Source organism: Selaginella moellendorffii, unplaced genomic scaffold (genome assembly GCF_000143415.4).
Source record: "Selaginella moellendorffii unplaced genomic scaffold, v1.0 SELMOscaffold_41, whole genome shotgun sequence".
In the NCBI taxonomy this organism is placed as follows: domain Eukaryota; kingdom Viridiplantae; phylum Streptophyta; class Lycopodiopsida; order Selaginellales; family Selaginellaceae; genus Selaginella; species Selaginella moellendorffii.
In genome coordinates, this window is record NW_003314302.1 from 593,077 (window position 1) to 612,090 (window position 19,014).

The following is a 19,014-nucleotide window of genomic DNA, read 5'->3' on the forward strand; positions in this document are numbered from 1 at the left end:
TACAGTAAGTTGGACTGCAAGTTTATGAGGTTCAATATGATGTTTAGCAAGCTGATCCTTAAAAAATTATGCATATGCAACAATTGAAACACTTTGTACAAAGGGATTAGGAATAATTGACACCACCTATGTAAGTGACTAAATTTTCCATTTTACTTTAGTCACTTAACCACACCTTTGACTACTTGGAGGAGTCTCACTCACAACCTTCGTAAGTCCTATTTTGGACTTAAGGACTTGCTAGCCCCAAGAATGGCATCTATGCCACTCAACCATTGCACTTGGTCCAAATGCTCCACGTGTTCAATCCCATGACCGACACCCCAAGGTACCACTAACATACTAGCCTGTTACACTAAGGCTATACCCATTCACCTTGATCACACCGGTGGTCCAACACCACCTACATCACAGTCTCGTCTCTCAAAGACTGTGCCATCCATCCATGAGTGACCATTCTAGGTCCACTCTTTAGCATCCTTAAGATGCCTGCAGACATGGGGAATAGTCTTCCCCAATATCCTTTTTACAATCCCCACCAAGTCTCTTTTTTATCCATTGCCAACACTGCTACTGGGACAAGGCCCATAGGCCCGACTACTAAGTCCCACTGTCGTCTGGGACTTCCTCACCATATGACTGTATCATTGGTCATTACACCAGAGGACCACTCTTCTTCCTTTCTATAGTCTGGGACTTTGGGATAACATTTCGAAACATCGTGGCCCTACGTGAACCTCATGGGTACTCTCCCCACCTTCCGCTTTTGGGTACTCTAGCCATGGGCTTAGAGCGAGGTTCCGTTGAGCCACACCATGTATCCAAATAGGTAGTGCCACCCACACTTGGACTGGGAGCATTGGCCATTCGATCTCCTAGGGGAACTAGAGTTGGCTTTTGAACACTTCACCAAGCTACCTTGCTTGTCAATTCGTATTCACTCTAACCTTGAACTTCCCAATGGTTATCCCATCACCTAACACCTGGGTACGGCCTTCCTGGGCCAAACTAGCTCCACTGAAGTCCTTCCCCTACTATACTTTTGGAGCTCACCAGACCCCCTAGGGTCTGGGAGACGAACGCTTTGGGCTTTCACCCTCGGACTCGAACTCAGGCTCAGATTTGGACTCGGACTTGGACTTTGTCAGGAATCCCCCAATTCTTGCCACATTCCTGACTCTCGCCGAATTCCTGACCTGCAAACCACATTCCTGACTCTCGAGACACTTCCCTATTCCTGACTCTCGAGACACTTTCCTATTCCTGACTCTCGAGACACTTCCCGATTCCTAAGTCTCGAGCCACATTCCTTATGATGATATGGTGCCTCCTCGACCTCAGCTATATTTAGGCCGTCCTCGATCCAAGAGTGGTGGAGCTTCATCAACCTATAGTATATATAGGTTAGCCTTGTTCCATTTCTCCACAATCTGAATCAACACCAGTCTAAGGCCTCTTCTTTGTTTTCACTAGCTTTTTCTCTTTGTCTTTAGCATTTTCCAGTTTTGATCTTGTTGGAGGCCTTGACAGTTTGATTCAGAATGTGGTTTTTGCTTTTCTTTTAGCTCGCTTTGATTATTTGATTACCTTTGTCTTTTTCCCCCTTTCTTTTCTTTCTTCTTGCCAATGGAGTCTCCAAGCCATCCTGATTTCTTTGCTGAAGTCCTTGCAAAAATCCAGTCTGAGAATACCGAGCTGAAGGCGACCCTTCTTCGCATGCAGCAGGAGCTTGCTTCACTTTCGGCTCAAGGATCCAGCAAAGTTCCTGAACCGAAGGTGAGATTCCCGGCGAAATTTTCAGGCAAGCGTTCGGAGCTTCGCGGATTCCTGAACCAGATGGAGTTGATCTTCGCACTTCAACATCGGCAGTACCCTACTCCCGAGTCTCAAATCGGCGCGATTGGGACGTTGCTCGAAGGTGCAGCTTTGTCATGGTTTTCTCCTCTTCTGGAGAAGAGCATGAAAGGGGTCGTGGTTCCAGAGCTAATGGATCTTCAATTGTTCAAAGAGAAGCTCGAAGCATGTTTTGGCGAGACGGATCGGGTTCGGGCTGCTACCACAAAGATGAGACGTCTCTCTCAGGGGTCTCGTCCTGCCTTGATTTACGCTGCAGAGTTCCAACTCCTTGCTTTGGACACTCAGTGGGATGAGCGGGCCCTGATTGACCAATTTCGTTTCGGCCTCAACAACGGTGTCAAGGATTTGTTGCTCACCATGGAGGATCCCAAGAACCTGTCGGATGCCATCAACAAAGCTGTTCGATGTGACAATCGTCTCTTTGAACATCGTCAGGAAAGTCGCTGCGCCACTATTTTTCCGTCCTAGACTCAGGAATCCCAGCTTGAGTCTTCGGGGCATACTCTTGAACCTACTGCTCTGGTTCCAATGGATATTTCTGGTACTCCCCGACTCATTAGAGGGAAGTTGAGTCCTGCTGAGAAGCAACGTCGAATATCTTATAATCTTTGCCTCTATTGTGCTGATCCTAATCACAAAGCAGCTGTATGTCCCAAGAAGCCTCCTCGACTGCTCGAGTTCACTCTGCCTCAAAGTCCACCTCTATTGCAGTCGGGAAACGACCCTGTCCAAACAGAGTAGGAGCTGTCTGTTTGGACTCCCCGAATAAAAATCACTTTCCTTCTTTATCAAGCTCCTCACCACCTTTCATCAAAGCCACCACCAATTCCTGCAACTTCCACGTCCCATGTCTCCTTTCTTTCACCGGACAATCAGGACTCAAAGCTCTGGCATTACTGGACTCGGGTGCAACTTCCTGCTTCATGGACACGGACTTTGCTGCCCGACATCATGTTCCTCTTTTTCTTACCATACGGGATTTGAGGGTTGAAGGCATCGGCGGGCATTTTGTGTCTCCATCTTCTGGACTTAGGGAAACGTTGCCCGTTCGAGTACACATTGGGTCCACCGTCACCGATATCGCCTTCAACATCATCAACAGCAAGTCCTCCTCTGTGGTGCTCGGTCTTCCTTGGTTCCAACTACATCAGCCTTAGATCTGTTGGAAGGAATTACAGCTCATCTCTCCCACGGCTTCCCCTGCTATTCATCGAGTCCGAATCAGGAAAAGTTCCCTAAACTCAAATCGGGGTTCTGTTCCTGACTCTATAAAGTTTTCACCCGCTTCTTTTTCCTCTCTTCCATCTTACACTGGAACGTATTCTCATCTCATCATTCCATTTAGTCGTACGCCTCCTCCTATCTATACAATCACTATGAAAGAACTCCTTCATGAAGAACCTCTTTTTCTTTTTGCTTTGCATGTTTCTCCTATCAGTCTTCCTGAGAAGTATCATGATTTTGGGGATGTGTTTGACAAGAAAAAAGCTAGTGTACTGCCTGTTCATCGGCCTTATGATTGTCCCATTGATTTACAGGAAGGAGCGTCACCTCTGTGGGGGCCTATCTATGGGTTAGCCCCGTCCGAGCTTAAGGCCCTCAAAGAGTACGTGGATGAGAACCTTGCCTCGGGCTACATTCAGCATTCGCAGTCCCCGGCTGGAGCACCTGTCTTCTTTTTCAAGAAGAAGGATGGGAGCTTGCGGCTAGTCATCGACTACCGAGGTTTGAACAAGGTGACTATTCGGAACCGTTATCTGCTGCCCCTGATCTCGGACCTGTTGGAACACCTCGGCGGTGCCCGCTTCTTCACCAAGATCGACCTCCGTGGAGCATACAACCTGATCCGGATCCGGCCTGGTGATGAATGGAAGACTGCGTTCCGAACCCGCTATGGCCACTTCGAGTACACTGTCATGCCATTTGGCTTGACAAATGCTCCAGCAGTTTTCCAACACATGGCAAACGACGTCTTTCGGGGGTTTCTTGATCAGATGGTGATCGTCTATCTCGATGACATCCTCATCTACTCAAAAACTCAGGAGGAGCATGACGAACATGTTCGCAAGGTGCTAGCGAAGCTGCGAGAACATGGCCTATACGCGAAGCTTGAGAAATGTTCCTTTGATCAGTAGTCTGTGGAGTTCCTTGGGTACATTGTCACTCCTGAGGGTATCACGATGGATCCTGCCAAAGTTAAGACTATTCTCGAATGGGAGCCTCCACAATCAATGTCGGACGTTCAGGTTTTCCTTGGCTTCGCCAACTTCTACCGCAAATTCATTGATCACTACTCTGACATTGTCCTTCCTCTCACACATCTCACTCGCAAGGATGTTCCCTTCTCTTGGTTTACTGTTGCCCAGCAGGCCTTCGACACACTCAAGGCGGCCTTCAGTTCTGCTCCTGTCTTGATCCATGCTGATTCCTCACAACCTTTCTTCATCGAGGCTGATGCCTCCGACTTTGCCATTGGTGCTGTGCTGTCTCAACTCGGAGCGGATCACGAACTTCATCTGGTCGCTTTCCATTCTCGGAAATTCCAGCCTGTGGAGATCAATTACGAAATCCACGACAAGGAGCTCCTTGCCATCGTGGATTCCTTTGGAGAGTGGCGCCGTTTCTTGGAGGGGGCGAGCCATCAAACAACAGTCTGGACGGATCACAAAAATCTCGAGTACTTTGCCACTTCCCGAGTTTTAAGCCGTCGTCAAGCAAGGTGGGCACAATTCCTGAGTCGGTTTGACTTTGTTATCAAGTACAGACCTGGAAAGTTTCAAGGCTTTCCTGATGCTCTTTCAAGGCGCTCCTATCTCAGTCTCAGGCCTGGTAATCCTGCCTTCGATCAACAGGATCAAGTTATCCTCGGTCCTGATCGGCTTCAAGTTATGGCAATTTCCCTGGCCCCTCAGGACTCCTCCTTGATGGATGCAATCAGAAACGATCTTCAATCCGATGATCTCGCTAGCGACATTTTCCCCCATCTTCAGGCTGGACACCCAGTGACTCCCGACTGCCGGTGATTTGACGAGTTCGAGTTCTTAGATGGCTTATTGTACCATGGGGAGCAGCTTTATGTTCCTGAAGGTGATGCTCGAAGGTTGGTCCTGATGGCGTGCCACGATAGCCCGACTGCTGGTCACTTCGGCATTGCGAAAACCTATGAGCTAGTTGCACGGGATTTTTGGTGGCCTCACATGGACGACTACATCAAAGCTTTTGTTACCTCCTGTGACACTTGTGCCCAGAATAAGGTACCTCGCCACCTTCCTTCAGGTTTGCTTCGTTCCCTTCCGGTCCCTTCAGGTCCTTGGGAATCCATCTCCATGGATTTCTTGAGTGATCTTCCGAGTTCTGGAGGCTTCAACAACATTTTAGTCGTGGTGGATCACTTCACAAAGATGGCGCACTTCTTGCCATGTACCAAGGAGTTTTCGGGCGAGGACATGGCAAAACTGGTATTCAGGGAAATTTTCCGACTTCATGGGATTCCTACAGATGTGGTTTCGGATCGGGGGCCTCAATTCATCTCTCATTTCTGGCAACAGTTTTTGCAGCTGCTTGGAGTGAAGGCCAACCTCTCTTCGGCATATCATCCTCAAACTGATGGGCAGTCCGAGCGAACGATTCAGACGTTGGAACAATTCTTGAGGTGCTTCATCAACTATCATCAGGATAACTGGTTTGATATCCTTCCCCTTGCTGAGTTCTCCTATAACAACTCTGTTCACTCCTCTCTTCGAGTTTCCCCCTTCTTTGCGAACTCTGGCCGAAATCCCCGATTCAATCTCTCACTTCCTTCTCCATCTGAATCCTCTCGTTCAAATCCCCGCTCTGAGGCATTTATCTCTAACCTCCAAGAAATCCACAACTCCATCTCCTTCCACCTCCATCGTGCTCAGGAATTTCATAAAACATTTGCCAATGTCCATCGTCAGGATTGTCCCCCTTACAATATCGGGGATAAAGTCTGGCTCCTTAGGCGAAATATCTCCACCACCAGGCCCTGTCCAAAACTCGATTTCAAATGCCTTGGTCCTTTCCCTATCACTGCCATCATTAATCCTGTCACTTATCGCCTTGCACTTCCCTCCTCATATCAAATTCACCCCGTTTTTCACTCCTCTCTCCTTGAGCCTTATATTCCCAGTCCTATTCCAAATCGGGTCATTCCTCCGCCTCCACCAGTGCAGCTCGAGGATGGGTCTGAGTACGAGGTTCAGGACATCCTTGATTCCAAGATTTCACGGTCTAAACTCTACTATCTGGTGGACTGGAAGGGTTACGGACCTGAGGAACACACTTGGGAACCTGCAGACAACCTGCTTCATTCTCCTGACCTTGTTTAGGACTTCCACCGCCGCTATCCTTCTCGTCCCAGTCCTCATTCTTTTTCTCCATCTCCCATCCCTCGCCGCTCATCTCATCCTCCTCTTCGTTCTCGTTCACATCCTAGTTCCACTCGTTCTTGAGGAGGGGGTGCTGTCAGGAATCCCCCAATTCTTGCCACATTCCTGACTCTCGCCGGATTCCTGACCTGCAGACCACATTCCTGACTCTCGAGACACTTTCCTATTCCTGACTCTCGAGACACTTCCCGATTCCTGAGTCTCGAGCCACATTCCTGATGATGATATAGCGCCTCCTCGACCTCAGCTATATTTAGGCCGTCCTCGATCCAAGAGTGGTGGAGCTTCATCAACCTATAGTATATATAGGTTAGCCTTGTTCCATTTCTCCACAATCTGAATCAACACCAGTCTAAGGCTTCTTCTTTGTTTTCACTAGCTTTTTCTCTTTGTCTTTAGCATTTTCCAGTCTTGATCTTGTTGGGGGTCTTGACAGACTTGGCCTCGGCCTTGGCTTTGGCCTCGATCTCGGTCTTGGTCCTGGTCTTGGTCTCGGTCTCGACCTTAGATTCCACCTTAGGTCCTTCTCGGACTCCATCTCAAATTCCATCTCAAGTCCATCTTGAACTCCATCTTAGGTCCATCTCAGACTCCATCTCAGGTCCATCTCGGACTCCATCTCATATCCATCTCGAGCTCCATCTTAGACTCCATCTCGGTCCATCTCGGACTCCATCTCGGGTCCATCTCAGACTCCATCTCGGGTCTATCTCGGACTTCATCTCGGACTCCATCTCAAGTCCATCTCAGACTCCATCTCAGGTCCATCTTAGACTCCATCTCAAGTCCATCTCGGACTCCATCTCGAACTTCATCTTGGACTCCATCTTGGGTCCATCTTGGATTCCATCTCAGACTTTATCTCAGACTCCATCTCAGACTCTATCTCAGACTTCATCTTGAATCCACCTCAGACTCCATCTCAGACTCTATCTCAGACTCCATCTTGGACCTTCCATGTGTCATATATTGGTCCTCCTATGTCCCTTTTCTAGAGACTCACTTATTGCTTGCTTCGTGCTTGTTCCTTGAGCACTTCGTTCAATGGCAAAAGTTCCACTTTGCCAAGTCTAGAGGGTGCTCACCCCTAATAGATCTTTTTAGCATTTTCTACTATGGGCTTCATACACGACCCAACTTTGTGACCCTTCTATGGGTCTCTCCTAAAGATTACTTTCTTTGGACTCACTATGCCATCACATTGACATATCTCATTTCCCTTAAGTGTTATTCCCACTTGGTCACCTTGACCAAGCCACACTATTATCATTAGTTCAAATTAATACTTTGAACTAGAAACCTTATTCCTTATCCAAACAAGGATTTTATCCTTATTTAGCCATAACATCGCCTAGTGATTTCATCTTGGCACCTTAATAGGTTTGCCAATAGGTACTATGTCTTCCAGACCTTTAAGTTGTTGACCATGACTTCGGGGGCATCCCCCACACTTGGCGGTGTGCCCAAGCTAGCCCTTTTGGCCAAGAGTCTGTTGCAAATGTGACTTTGGATATCGAAAGATACTTGTCAACTAGTCCTTACAGGCACTCTTTCCTTACTGCCATGACGGCAGGAGGTCGGTACTGCTGGTTCCCTTTATTGGCCCCTCTTGTCCAAGTGTTAGTAAACTAGACTTAGCAGCTGTACTTGGCCGAATGAGCATAAGGACGGAATTCCTAAGTGTCTATTTGGCCAAGCATACTTGGCCCGGCTTTTTAGTTCTCTTTTGCTCTGTCTTGCACTGGCTTGGCAAGAACCCTCGCGTATTAAGACTAGTCCCTCAATATCACCGGATGATAGCTTACCGTGTCTGCCAAACACCCTCACTATCACGCCCTTTGTGTTAGTCTCATTTCGGTCCCAAGTGCTATTTATGGAAAGTGTCTAGATTCACTCATTTGGCATGTCTACGGAATGTAAAGGTCGGCCTGAACACAATGGTGTTCGTCCTGTGTCCAAATTTGCAATCTAAGGCCATTCCATATTTAGTAAGTTTCATACTTGTCCTAGAGACTAACTCCTGGTACTAAGGGTGGCTTAGGGTGAAAGCCCAAAGCGTGTGTTCCTCAAGGGGGGGGGGGGGGGGGGGGCTATGGGGGGTTCCAAATGTATAGTAGGGATAGTGGTTGGAATGCATGTCCGACCACTTGAGACATTAGTTTGGCTCCCGCTGGGCTGTGTTGCTCCTTGTTCTGCATCCAGCTTGGGTCTAAGCCCAAGCTCCACGCTGCTCTAGTCGGTGGAGTACCCTCCTTCTTGCATTAGGCCACCGGTATGCCAAAATTGTGCCAGACTCCATCTGACACCATTTTGCGTGCAGGTGCTGGATACGGGGAGCTGGTGCTCATGGGATTATACCAGACCCTCGTTCGTAGTGCAACGGGCTTGGAGTTCGGCTCCAAATTCAAGTGCGCTACATTTGGTATCAAAGGAATTGTCTTAGCGATTTCTATCCAACTTTTGTCGGATTTTCTGACTCAAGTTGCATACGCAGAGACTTTTCTAGTAGATCCAAAGCGACCTGTGTAGGATTAGTTGGATAGCACCATTCTGTAAGAACGTTGTATGCATGTTCAGTTACTGATAGAGGCATGCATGCAGCTAGCAGGATGGTGAAGAGGAACCGTGTTGATGACGCTGAAACCTCTAGACGGGCGAATCGAGAGGAAGAAACTCCTGCTAGAGATGCTGTGGAAGAGGCAAAGGCTGAGTCAGAAGAGGAAGAGCCAAACGCTGCGGCACTGCAGCATACGGCTCAGGAAGTCGAGATCGAGAATTTGCAAAGGGAGATTTGCAAATTGAAGAAGGAGAACAAGAAGAGGAAGAAAGAAGATGAGGCAGTTAAACCAGCTAAGCCTAAGCAACCGGACTCCTCCTCAAGTTCTGAGGACGATGAAGTTCTGCAGCCACCCCCAGTTGCATGAGTTTCAAAGTTCAAGCCTCCGAAACCACCCAATTTTAGAGGCATGCGAGACTATTAGGTTTTGGAAGACTGGGTCTACGATATAGAGAACTACTTCATAGCGGCAGACGTAGATGATCGTACAAAAGTTGCATGCACACAATCCTTTCTCACCGATCATGCCAAAACTTGGTGGCGCCAGGTGTGTGTTGAAAAAGGGCAGACTAGAAGTTGAACCAAGATGCAGTCTCGTATCCGTAAGGAATACTTGCCGGATGATCTTGGTCTGAGACTTCGCGCGGAGCTGCGGCGGTTAAAGCAGCGAGGGGATCTTATGCATTACGTTAATGCGTTTGCTTAGAAACGCATTATGATTGCAAATATGAGTGATGAAGATGCTCGGAGTTATTTTCTGGAGGGTTTAAGTTCACTTTCTCATAATGAGATTTTGAAGTTTAAGCCGAAGTTGTACCTAGAGTGCAAGGAGGCAGTGCAGCAAGTTGCCTTCAGTCACTCGCTCATGGAACAATATCAGCAATCATATGTTGCTAACTCGGATAAGAATAAAAATTCTGGGAATAAGCAAGGTGATTGGAAACAAAGGGTACTGCCCTGGGGGCTCACAAGCTACGGTTAACAAAGGTGGTGGTGGTTGGAGACCACCAGCAGCTTCTTCTGGTCCTAGGCCCTCTATTCCTCCTCCTGGTGGGTACAAGTAGCAACAATTTGCAAAACCTGCTCCTAGCGGAATGGGTAGTGTGGGTCATTGCTTCCATTGTGGAGAGTTGGGACATAGGTCCTCGAAATGTCCCAACAAGCATAAGACAAGGTCTCGGGTTAATGTCATGAGGGAAGACGGTGGTGGTGAAGCTGAAGGGATTGACGAGTTGGTCAATGCAGACTATGAGGAAGAAGAGGTGAGTAACTTTCGTTGCTTTCCTCAAGTTTTTCTTGCAGTCAATGCAAACACTGATCTGTTGATGTATCTGGTAGGCTTTGTCTGTGGACACTGAATCCGAGTGATGATTGACACGGGAGCTACGCACAGTGTGATATCCGAAGACTTAGTTAAGTTGTTAGGATTGAATGCTGAGCAAATGTCGCCTATGCACTTCCGGTTTGCGGAAGGTGGGCAAGTAGCCAGAAATTTTGTGAGTGATGTTCCAATAAAGATATCCAAGTGGAAAGAAAGAGTGGACTTGGTAGTGTTGAAGATACCAGATTTTCAGATGGTGTTTGGTATGGATTTCTTCAACAAGTATATAAAAGGGATTTATGGTGCTGGACAAAGTCATATCATGTTGAAGTCAGAAGGACGTCCTGATGTATCCTTTTAGTTGCAAAAGTGTTCCTCGACTGCGAGGGCCGCTCAAAAAGCAACTAAGAGGGGATGTCAGACCTTTTGGGTTCAAGTGATGGAAGCTGAGGGTGTTGGTGACTCAGTTCGAATCGGTGACGGGGTTGATCCTGTATTGGAGTTGTTGGTGAGGAATCAGGATATCTTCCCGAAAGATTTGCCACCAGGGCTACCTCCTAGCTGTGAGGTTGATCATCGGATTGAAGTTATTCCGGGTTCTAAACCACCTACGAAAGCTCCATATCGGTTGAACATCAAGGAGATGGCTGAACTCAAGAAGCAACTCACGGAGCTTCTTGACAAAGGTCATATCCGACCAAGCAAGTCACCTTATGGAGCGCCAGTCCTCTTCGTTATGAAAAAGGATGGAACCATGAGGATGTGTATTGGCTATCGGGCACTCAATAAGATCACGGTTAAAAACAGTTTTCCTTTGCCTCGCATTGATGACTTGTTTGACCAACTCTTAAAGGCTAAGTATTTTACGCGACTTGATTTGCGGTCCGGGTATCATTAGATATGAGTGGCAGATCAGGATGTGGAGAAGATAGCCTTTAAGACTCGGTATGGATCTTATGAGTTTCTTGTCATGCTGTTTGGGTTATGCAATGCTCCAGCAATGTTCAGCACTATGATGGATAGAATATTTGGAGATTATTTGGATGCATTTGTTGTCCTGTATATCGACGATGTTCTAGTCTTCAGTGAAACGTTGGAGGATCATTTGAAACACTTGGAGTTAGTGTTTCAGAAGTTGCGCGAACACAAACTGTATGCTAAGGAAAGTAAATGTGCTTTTGGTCAATTGCGCGTAAACTTTCTCGGTCATATAGTTGGTGGTGGTGTGATTGAGGTCGACCCAAAGAAGGTGGAAGCGGTGAAGTCTTGGGAAGTTCCGACCACTGTATCTGATGTTCGTTCCTTTCTCAGTCTGGCGGGATACTATCGTAAGTTTGTCCGCAATTTTGCAAGGATTGCTCTTCCGTTGACTGAGTTGACGAAGAGTAGTATTCCATTTCATTGGACACCAGCTTGTTAGCGTGCTTTTGTATGGTTGAAGGAGATCTTGACTACAGTTCCTGTTCTCAGGATCCCAGATCCTTATAAACCCTTCGAAGTGCATTGTGATGCGTCTGGCTATGCTATCGGTGCCGTGTTGCAGCAAGATTGTGACAAAGCAGTTGGTGTTACGCTAAGGAGACATGGTTGTCTCGTTGCGTTCTATTCCAAGAAGTTGGATGAGACCCAACTAAGATGGCCAACGCATGAGAAAGAGATGTTTGCTATAGTGTCGGCCCTAGAACACTGGAGACACTACTTGGGTGGACACACCAAGGTTTATATAGATAGTAACACACTAAGCTACTTTGCTATACAGCCTAAGCTTATGCCGAAGCAGGCTTGTTGGCAAGAGAAGCTTGCTAGATATGATATTGAAATCATATATAAACCTAGTAAGGACAATATTGTTCCGGACGCGTTGAGTTGTGTGGCTCAGTTCTGGGCAATATCGGCAATCAGTTCGGACTGGTTGGAGGACATTCGGGCTTCATATGGAAGTGATCCATTGGCGAAGGCAATCTTATGCCGTGCAGGGTTGTTGAAGCAGAGCCTTGGTAGCGAAGCAACGAAAGTTGCTAGTCGCACTAATGCGAAGCTTCACTTCTCAGTTCGGGATGGGCTTATATTCTATAAGCAAGAAAGATTGTATCTTCCCTCTAAGGATCTTCAGCAGTTATTTATGCGGGAACATCATGATGTTCCAGCAGTGGGACATGGTGGACAGCGAAAGACTCTAGCTTCGTTGAAAAAGGGATTTTTCTAGTCTAATATGGAAGGTGATGTAGCGGACTATGTCCGTTCCTGCTCTATATGCCAGCAATGTAAGCGCAAAGCTGAGAAGTAGGCTGGAAAGTTGCAGTGCATTCTAGCACTGGTATGGCCATTTCAGAGTGTGACACTTGATTTTGTCACTTGCTTGCCAAAATCTAAGGGTTATGATACTTTGATGGTGGTTGTGGATTGGTTGTCGAAGATTGCACATCATTCCAACTGTGGAAACAGTGAATGTGAAACAAGCAGCAAAGCTCTTTTTCCATGAAGTAGTGCAGGTTTGTGGTCTTCCTGAAGAGATGATCTCGGATAGGGATTCGAGGTTTACGGGGAAATTTTGGGGCACACTATTCCAGCTGTTCGGTACCAAGTTGAAGTTTAGTATAGCTTATCATCCTCAAACTGCTGGGCAGACTGAATGCGTGAATGCTCAAGTTGAGGATTATTTGCGGTACTATGTCGCGGCGGACCAACGCGACTGGGTTGAGCATTTGGATACAGCAGAAATATGTTATAACAACACATTTCACAGCGCTATTGGCTGTTCTCCATGGGAGATGCTGCAAGGAAATGCTCATGGGGTGCCTCAACAAATCGCTGTACCAAAACCAATGGCCGAAGTGTTGGTCCCAGCCGTTGAAACTTATGCGGAGCAGCTACACCAAGGTTGGTCTAGAGCTATTGAGGCGATGGGCAAAGCTTAGGATAGGTATCAACGTGATAAGGATCAGCATCGTCAGGATGTATCCTATCAAGTGGGAGATCAGGTGTGGCTATCTTCCCAAAACTTGAATATTATGGGTTCTTTGTCTCGGAAGCTCTTGCCGAGATATGTTGGACCCTATCGGGTGTTAAAACGTCTTGGTGATGTATCCTATCGGTTGGATTTACCTACGGAGATGGCCAATGTTCATAGTGTATTTCATGCCAATTTATTGGCTCCTTACGCTATGGATGTTGCACGTCAACGAGAGATTCATCCACCGCCAGACGTTGTGGATGGTGAACTTGAATATGAAGTAGAAGCTATTTTGGATTCATGCTGGCTTAAATGTGCTAAACGTCGGGAGTATCTAGTTAAGTAGAAAGGTTACCCAACTTGTGAATCAACTTGAGAGCCTCTTAGTAATCTTACCCATGCTCATGAGCTTGTCACGGAGTATGAGAATAGTAATAAAGACTAGTTTTTGTAAAAATCTTGTAATAAATCTTGCAAATCAATAAAAAAATATATTTCTATAACTCAAAGTGTCATTTCTCTCATTCGATAGTACTTGGGTCAGTTTTGGCAGGCTGACTTCGGCACTTCGGTGCATGGGTCCAATCCATAACCATGGGGATAACTATTATAGACTGATCACAAGTCCCTGCCTCTCTCTCGTTGACTCATTTTTGAAAAAGGGGGCGTGGTCGTGTAAACAACTTCATCTGCCAGTTTATAATAGTTGTCTAAATCTTCCCGACGGGGTTGATTTCTTGCTCAGGGGAAGTTGGGCCTCTGGCCTTCTCCCTATATCCCTGTGGGCAGGGATGTATCATTCCTTTGTAAGCCGAGTGGTACTCGGAGCAGCAAGGGTGGCTAACTCTGTTAGTCATTTCCTTGTCGGTGATGGCTGGAGGGTGTCTGAGTCTTAACATCTTTGGATGTAGAGGAGAGGTCATTCCATAACTCATTTAAGTCGGTGTGTTTCCCACATAGTGTGCTTTCCGTTAACTTTCAGAGTTGTTTCCTTGATGGTTTGCTAGACTCGGGTATACATCGACGAGGACGTCGATCTTCCCCAAGGGGGGGAGAGTGTCGCGAATGTGACTTCGGGTATCAAAAGATACTTGTCAACCAATCCTTACAGGCACTCTTTCCTTACTGCCATAACGGCAGGAGGTCGGTACTGCTGGTTCCCTTTATTGGCCCCTCTTGTCCAAGTGTTAGTAAATTGAACTTAGCATCTGTACTTGGCCGGATGAGCATAAGGACAGAATTCCTAAGTGTCTATTTGGCCAAGCATACTTGGCCCGGCTTTTTAGTTCTCTTTTGCTTTGTCTTGCACTAGCTTGCCAAGAACCCTCGCGTATTGAGACTAGTCCCTCAATATCGCCGGATGATAGCTTACCGTGTCTACCAAACACCCTCGCTATCACACCCTTTGTGTTAGTCTCATTTCGGTCCCAAGTGCTATTTATGGAAAGTGTCTAGATTCGCTCATTTGGCATGTCTACGGAATGTAGAGGTCGGCCTGAACACAATGGTGTTCGTCTCGTGTCCAAATTCGCAATCTAAGGCCATTCCATATTTAGTAAGTTTCGTACTTGTCTCAGAGACTAACTCCTGGTACTAAGGGTGGCTTGGGGTGAAAGCGCAAAGTGTGTTCCTCAAGGGGGGGGGGGGGGGGGGACTGTGGGGGGTTCCAAATGTATAGTAAGGATAGTGGTTGGAATGCATGTTCGACCACCTGAGACATTAGTTTGGCTCCCGCTGCGCTATGTCGCTCCTTGTTCTGCATCCGGCTTGGGTCTAAGCCCAAGCTCCACGTTGCTCTAGTCGGTGGAGTACCCTCTTTCTCGCGTTAGGCCACCGGTATGCCAAAATTGTGCCAGACTCCATCTGACACCATTTTGCGTGCAGGTGCTAGATACGGGGAGCTGGTGCTCGTGGGATTGTACCGGACCCTCGTTCGTAGTGCAACGGGCTTGGAGTTCGGCTCCAAATTCAGGTGCGCTACAGGGTCTATAGCAACCGAGACTAGATGTCCCCATCATATGCACCACGTCCTTGGTGCCACTTGCATTAAAGGGTTTAAGTTAGATATGGCAAGCTTTCACTCTAAACAATTTAACTGTGCATCACGACTCTAGGGCATTCCCCACTTGGCAGTGTGCCCAAGCTAGTCTCCTCACTGGGACACCGAAATATGAGTGTCCTCATATTCCAAACCATCACCATGCCCTAATGATTTGGAACTCGAACCTAAGCACTATAGGGTTGGGATTCAAACCCAACCTTTGTATATGCATCTATAGATGGCATCACCTAGGATGCCTGGCGTGACTCCTCATGTCAGTGCACCAATTTATACATAAAGCACACTACGAATCATAGCTTAGGAACTTAGTTCCTCTACACTACCAAGTCCTCTCACTTGACAAGTCTATGATCATGCATGGACTCCTTCATGCTTAGCCCTATATGCTACCCTTTTTGAAATTAGCACCTTCAACTAGGGTATTTGTTCCCCCAACTTGCCAACTTCGCTTAATTAGTCATCCAACCACCGTAACATGGTTCATGCATAAGCGTGAAAGTCCTTGACCGTTCAAAGTCATCCCTTTGAACACTCGGGAACTATTTCCCCAACCTTGATAGCTTTACCTTACGACAAGCTTCAAGACGACACTTTTGGTACGCCACTTTGATTTTGCACATTCTATGAACCTTTTACACTTGCCTTTTTAGGTACTAAACTACCCAAAATTGTCTTTGACAACCTTGAAGGAACTCTATCCCTTAGCTTGCCAAGGCTTCTTCTTTCATAAACTTTTTAATCGCCATATGGTTTAACATGGATAATTCCATATTTTAGACTCTCAATAGCATCACGGTAGCTAATAACAACATGCACAAGCATCCACTAGATTCTCAACTCCCAACTCCCATAACCACCCTTGGTTATGCCCATCGATTCCTATGGTTTGGTTCTATCTCTTTACTACTTGCTTTTTGGCATCACATATTTCCTTCGATTATGCTTCTCTAAACTAGGAGGATAACTTTGCACTTTTTACCATATCTTAGCAAGTATTCTTAAGGATGAACCTATTGAATAGCATAGGGAGTGGTTCCTCAATCTGGGTATGCTCGCCTTGTAATCCTATACACCGGATTAACATTACTACATATGGGCCTTTATGTGCCTATTGCTAGTCTTGCCAAAATCCCTTTTTGGCTTTGTCCAATTTGGGTAGACGGCCTTCTCCTGTCTTTACAACTTTGACCATTTGGATAGCACCTCCTATCTGTCATTCGTTAAAGATTTAGTCCTTTAAGCCTTATCTAATGCCCTCACGACACTGTAAGCCACAAATTTTTCCTTTCCAATTTGCCAGCTTACCTCGCCTATCCGACCAACTCTGCCTTGGCTTGTGCTAAGTTCCCTCGCCAAGGTTCTCGCCTATGGTGCCAGCTCCTACTTGGTTTCAACTACTTACTGCACGAGCAACGGAGTGTTAGCCATCCATCTACGGATTCCCAAATCTCTCCCAATCCCCCTCCCCGGGTTAGACTGGACTTAAGGTTCGGCTACACTCCCCGCAGGCACAAGCAGCCAAGCACACCAAGCCTCCAGATTCCTAACACCCCAAGGTATCACAAGGCTTGATCATGGGACCCTCTAAATCCCAAGCCTTGGGTGCAGCACTTGCTTCGGGACGTCGGGGCGAAACACCGTGGCCTAACGGCCCGGTATGGGTACCTCTACCCCCCCTCTTCCATCCCGAAGGAAAGGCCCAAGCCCCCGGAAGGGCGAGGACCAATGAGCCACAAGGTACTCAAGTGGGGCACCACTCCACCTGGGCCGGGAGCACCGCAATCGGTTTCCCTTTCGGGAGTGGGAGCTGCTCTTGAGCACTTCCTTGGATGGCCCCTCCGGCACCAGCCAAGTCCATGCTCACTCCCACCCAAGGCCCCTCGGTCCCAGTCCCAACCTCAAGTCGGTTTGGAAGCCCAACTGGAGAGTCCCTTCTAAACTGGTTCCTGGACCTCACTATCCCTACTATACTTTTGGAACCCCCTGCAGCCCCCCCCCCCTGGGAGACGCACGCTTTGGGCTTTCACCCCTTGACCCGTATTAGTATTTGGACTTAGCCTCTGGCTCGATCTCGGACCCGATTTCGGATCCGACTTCGGATTCGGGTTCGGACTCGATCACGGACTTGATCTCGGACCCGATCTCGGACCCGACCTCGGACTCGACCTCGGACTCGGTCTCGGACCCGATTTCGGATCCGGACTCCGTCTCGAACTCGGTCTCGAACTCGGACTCGAACTCGGTCCCCGAGTCGGTCTCGGATTCGATTCCGGACTCTATCTCGAACTCGGTCCTAGAGTCGGTCTTGGACTCGATCCTCGACTTGGTCCCATCCGATGAACTCTTTGTCACTTCGGTCAAGCTTTTGGGGATCCTTTAGCCTACGACATCTCGGGGAGTCGGTTCCTTACAACTCCACCACCCATAGAAGAAGTTCGATGCCCACATCGAACGTCTCATTTTATCCTACGACTTGTTGTCCATGTCTCCGGGGGCATCCCCCCACTTAGCGGTGTGCCTAAGTTAGCCTCCCCGGCCAAGAGCCCATGACAACGGAATATAGGTGTCCCTATATTCCTCACCTCACCACGCCCTAGTATAGGGTCGGGACTTGAACCCAGCCTTGCTTTACTAGGGGGTTGGGACTCGAACCCAACCTCCGTAGAATACGTCTACGGATTCGACATCCCCGCAGGGAGTCGGGCGTAGTGCCCTACGCCTGGTCGACCTATCCAACCCATGCTAATTAGCTTACCTTTGGCGCGCCTTCGGGTCCCAACATATGCCATTTGCTCAACTTTGCAAATTGATAATTTTAATTGAATTTTGCATAAGTACATAAAGTTCTGCCTTGCAGAAATTCCTCCACTAGATCTCGAGCGTTCGCTAGGTTCTCCTCCGGTTCCCATGTTGCTTCGCAGTGTGGAAATCCTTTCCACTTCACATGGAACTCTCTCACCTCGCGTCCTTGTCGCTTGCTCTTGCGCGCATTGAGGATGGCCTCGACTTCGTATTCCTCTTCCCCTTGGATAACCTCAGGTAAAGGTCTCACTTGGTCCTTGCGAAGCGGATCCTCAAAGTACGGCTTGAGTAAGTTCACGTGGAACACTGGGTGCATCTTCCCCATCTCTCGAGGAAGTCGGAGTCGGTAAGCCACTTTACCGATTCGTGCCTCAATTTCATAAGGCCCCGCGAACCTGCTTAAGGAACTCAAGATCAATTCATTTACAGGAATACATGCGTCTTTACCTTTGGGTCAACTTTCGGCTGATCCAGCTTGGTAGTCTGAGGTTCTTGGTTTTCAGCCACACCTTCTCCCCAGCTTGGAACTCCACATCCCGACGCCTTTGGTTCGCGTACTTAGTTTGCCTTTGTTGAGCCCGTTCCAAGGAATCCCTCACTAGATTCCAAATGTTGAGTCTTTCCGCCGTGAATGCCTCCACTGCGGGTAACTCTCCATGATACTCGGCCACGCCGAGTTCCACAGGACCTTCAATAGCTCGCCCATTGATGACTTCCCATGGACTCACCCCGATGCTTGAGTGTGGTGAGTTGTTATAACACATTTCCGCAAGTCCCAAATGACTTACCCAGTCGGTCTGGTCTCCCGAGACATAGCATCGCAAATAATCCTCCAGCTGCCTATTCACCCTTTCCGTTTGTCCGTCTGTCAAGAAGTGTTAGTGCCATCAATCTTGACTTAATACCCATTACCTGTCTGTGGGTGATAGGCTGTGCTGAATTTCAATTTGGTGCGATACTGTTCTAGGAGTGTCCTCCAGAACCTACTAGTGAAGATCTTATCTCGATCTGAGATAATCTCTTCCGGCCTTCCCCGCACTCGAACCACTTGTT